The sequence below is a fragment of the Hippopotamus amphibius genome, unplaced genomic scaffold (assembly GCF_030028045.1).
Source record: "Hippopotamus amphibius kiboko isolate mHipAmp2 unplaced genomic scaffold, mHipAmp2.hap2 scaffold_211, whole genome shotgun sequence".
Taxonomy (NCBI): Eukaryota; Metazoa; Chordata; class Mammalia; order Artiodactyla; family Hippopotamidae; genus Hippopotamus; species Hippopotamus amphibius.
In genome coordinates this window covers 70,483-75,000 of record NW_026648337.1, presented here as the reverse complement: position 1 = coordinate 75,000, position 4,518 = coordinate 70,483, and positions in this window count along the sequence as shown.

Here is a 4,518-nt window from a genome sequence, read left to right as displayed (position 1 = left end):
GGGCGCACCTCCCTTACCGTCTCGACCCCCCCAAGAGAGAGCCGCTCACGGCACCCGCCACGGTGGCGGAGACCCGAGGGACACGCTGGGAAAGGGGAACAACACCACCGCTCGGCCTCGGGCACCTGAGGGACGACCTGGAGCGCTCCAGGAGCACCACGGAGGGCCAGGCGCGGCACGCTCGCACACCGACGGGGGGCGCGCAGCGTGGCGGCGGGGCGGCCCTCCCCGCCGCGGGGAGGGCCGCTCGCGAGGCGTACGCCAAAGAGGCACAGCGAGAGCGTCTGCTGCGTCCGAGGACCCCGGTCCCCGCCCACGCTGGGAGGCGGGGGCGGGAGACCGCGGGTTCGGGGCCGGAGGCCGCACCCCTGCCTTCCGCACACCCCGGCAGGCGGGGCGGAAGAGAGGCGAGGAGCCCGCGGACAGAACGAGAAGAGCGGTCCCGTCCCCCAGGAACGTCCGTCCCTCGTCTGGCACGGCTTAGGCCCAGCCCAGCGGAGCGTGGCACCACCACATCAATCGGTTGACCCACCCAGCCTAAAGCCACGGCGGGGGAGGCCCGCAGGGGAGGCACGGCGAAGACCCATCACACGGAGGCCCGCTTCCGCCTCGCCGGCGCCCCTTCGTCTCGGGCAAAGAGCAGCCAGCCACCCCAGAACGAGAACGCCTGACACGGGGCACAGAGCCTGTGGGGTGGGGTCGTGCCGGCCACTCACCACCGGGTGCCTGCAGCGGGGGCAGCGCACAGGGTCGAGCACCCGACGCCACCTGGCCCCGCCGCCCTCGGGCTCAGCCAGAGGCCGGAGGCGGCACCGCGGGTCGGGGCAGCCGGACGCGCACGCAAGAGCCGGCGCGCAGGCCCAAGCGGGCAGCTCAAGCGGCAAGGACCGAGCCGGGCGTCAGACAGCCGCCCCCAGCCCGGAGTCCTGCCCGCGTCCGGAGCCCCAGCGTCTATCGGCGACAGACGCAGAAGAACACCGTGTCAGCACCTATCTGGTGGCAAAAAGGCCCCATTTCCGGCGGAAGAAATCATCGCGCCCGACAGCGGGGCCCACCCACGAGGTTCACGGGGGCCCCCGGAACCTCGGTCCGGCCACCTGCCCCCAACACTTCCCCATCCACACTTGCCCCGGAGCGCCCGGGGCCACCTGGTCGACCCGGGGATGGAGGGGTGGCAGAGTGGGCCGGGGACACGGGGGAGAGGGAGCGGGCTGGGGACGCCCTCCCCGGTCCCCCCACGCGGGCAGGCACCGGTCCATCCGAGTCTCCGGGCCAGGACTTGGTTCCAAGAAAGAAACACAGCACCCCTCCGAGCCGCCTCCGATGAGCGGGCCCCATGAGGGACCACGCCCGGGCCCGGGAGCCCCTCCCCGGGCCACCCAGTATGGCTCGCGCCAGTCCCCACCTCCCGGCCCGGACTCGGGGTGGAGAGCGGAGGGGGGAGACAAAGTCGCGTCCGACGACCGGGACCCACGCGGGCACGCTGACAGGCCGGGTGCACCCTCGCCGGCCACCTGCGCGAGCAGGGGCCGGTCCGTCCACGTCTCCGGACCCATCGGGACTTGAACCCATTTCTCCAGGGAGACGCCCGGAGCCCACGGGGCAACGCACCCAGGCCCGGGCCAGCCTCTCCGGGTCACCGCTGGCGGCCCAGGCCGGTCCTCACCTCTGGAGTCCGGCTCGGAAAACCATCGGCCCGAAAGCATCTGACGACCGGGACGCACGCGCGTCCACCACCGAGCCCGTGGCGGCCTCCACCGGCCTCAACGCTCGGCCCGAGCCGGTCCCCACCTCCGGAGCGGGACGCGGGGGGCACCGGGAAAGGGAGGTGGGGGGGGTCGGGGAACGAACGCTCCCAAGGGCGGCCCAGGAGAAGGCCGGGCCACCAAGTCCCAGGCGCTCCGGGCGCGGCAGACCCTCTCCTCTCCCACCGCGGCGGCACGACCCGACATGGGTTCCCGCGGCCGGAGGGGCACGGGCGCATGCTGGTCGACCCGGCCAGGCGGCCCCTCAGCCCCGGCTCGGGAGCGCGGCGGCAGTCACAGCCCCATAGATCTGCAGGCCCAATCTCAGGCGACAGCAGGAGGCGCCTACGCCTCGGCGCCACCGGGGCTGCCAGCACCAGCGTCGCCCGCCTCCCGGAACTCTGCTTCGGGCCCGGCGGCTGAGTCACAGCCCTCGACAAGGTCGCCGGAGCTCCGGAGGGAAGGGACAATATAAAAGCGGCCGCCAGGTGGCGCCCGACAACCGGCTCGAACGTCCCCGGGCCGGATCCCGGTCGCCGGCCGGCCACCGAGGACGCCGGAGCGCCGGGCCGCCCAAACGCCCGAGCTCCTCCCGGAGCGGGGCGGGCGTCCCGCGCGGCCCCGAGGGGTCCGCCTCGGAGCTAGCTCCCGGCCCGACACGACACGACACGACACGACACGGCGCGTCCCGATCCCCGGCAGCACACGGGGGCGGGGGTAGCTGGCAAGATGCCGCCGGGAGGCTGCCTGGAAGGGGACGCGATTCCAGGCCATGGGGGGGGGGGGGGGCGCGGGGAATTCCACGGAGACGCCCACAGTGCCACAAGCGAGATCCCCAGCTCCCCGGAGGGTGAGAGGGAGGGAGGGAGGGAGGGAGGGAAGGCGGGGACCAGCGAAACGAAACCAGGCAAGCGCTCAGAGAACGACGCAGGAACTCATCCCTTCTGGCACGGGGAAGGGCTTTGGAAAGCTGATACGCAGAGCCCGGAAGCTAGAAACGAAAGTAAACATACACTCTGGCCCCACACAAATGGAAACAAACATCTATTTCCGCACAGACCGCGACAAAGTCCAAAGAGAACACATGGGTGCGTGGGTGGGGAACATGCCCTTGAGGTCAGAACGTGGATTTCAAAATGGACTGACCACAGTCACCGGCGGGCGGGGGCAGGGGGGCGGGGAGCAGCGAGTCAACAGCCATCCACTAAAGAAACCGCGTTCCAGGACATCTACACAATGCAACGTGGTGAGTGTGCGTGCGTGCGTGCGTGTGTGTGTGTGTGTGTGTGTGTGTGTGCGCGCGCGCGCGCGCGCGTGCGTGTGAGAGAGAGATTTACAGTAAAGGTTCACAGTGACCTGTCGTCCCACCAAAATCAAACCAAGCCAAACTACCAAAAAGTCAAAGTCAAGCTCTGGGACTGCTGTGGCCCTTCAAGGAGTACGTAAAGGCACACACACATGTACGTGTATGCACACGTGTACACGTACAGACACACACACGTGTACACGTACACACACACACGCATCTGAAAACCTCAAGCATGTCCCATAAGAGGTTCCTGTCCAAAACAGGGCAAGGCCTCATGCAACGCAGCCCCCCCAGAACAAGCAACCCGATGGGGAAAGTGGGCAGGAGGCCTGAACAGAGCAGACCAAGACCAGGCATTTTCATCCACAAGGAAACAAAGCCAGAAAAAACCAACAGAAAACAACGCCCACAAAGGAAACAAAGCAACAAGGACGACGACCCCCACCACTCCAACAGCAACCGCAACACAGTTTTCCACTGTCAACAAAGCAACCAACAGTACCTTTCTTGGGGGGTGGGGGCGGGGACAAAACCAAAAGCCAAAGGAAACCTTTCCCTGAAATACAAGAAACAACTGGGGCTGCCTAGCTGGCGCACTGCTTAAGAATCCGCCCGCCACTGCAGGGGACACGGGTTCGATCCCTGCTCCAGGAAGGTCCCACATGCCGCGGAGCAACGAAGCCCGTGAGGCACAACGACTGAGCCCATGTGCCGCAACTCCTGAAGCCCCCGTGCCTGGAGCCCGTGCTCCGCACCAAGAGAAGCCACTGGCAATGAGGAGCCTGCGCACCACAACGAAGGGGAGCCCCCACTCACCGCAACGGAAAGAAAGCCCGCGCACAGCAAAAAAAGACCCAACGCAGCCCATCAAATACAGAACCATTTTTTTTTTAAATGGAGGGTATGATAGAAAGCGCTGGCATTTCTCTGCACAAGCATACACGGCCAGGCCCAGGATCTGGAATCGCGACAGCAAGTTCCAAACGGCAGAGGAAAGTGGCTCCTGACGGGACACCTATTTTTCACGCTGAGAGAGACCACCACCATGTCATGCTGGAGGACTCAGAGATATCACCTGGCGCCTGACAGAATGGCTCCCCGACAACAGATGACACTACGGAAAACAGCACAGAAGTCCCTGAAAGCACTGCACCAACAACTACCACGTGACCCAGCAACTCCACTACGTGCCCACCGAGGGGGTGAGGGTGACACATACATACACGTGTATGTGTATCCACACCTATCCCTATGTAGCCATAGTTAGGGACATACCGATAGCGCTCTCTGTGTGCATACGTCTCTACCTAGTCACACACAGGCGCGCGCGCGTTTATGACTCAACCCTACCAGGGAATGAGGTCTTGCCATCCGCGGAAACATGGAGAGACCCAGAGGGTATTGCGCTACACAAGATACCTCAGGTCGCGAGACTATCATGTCTGTGAAGAACGTACACAGCAA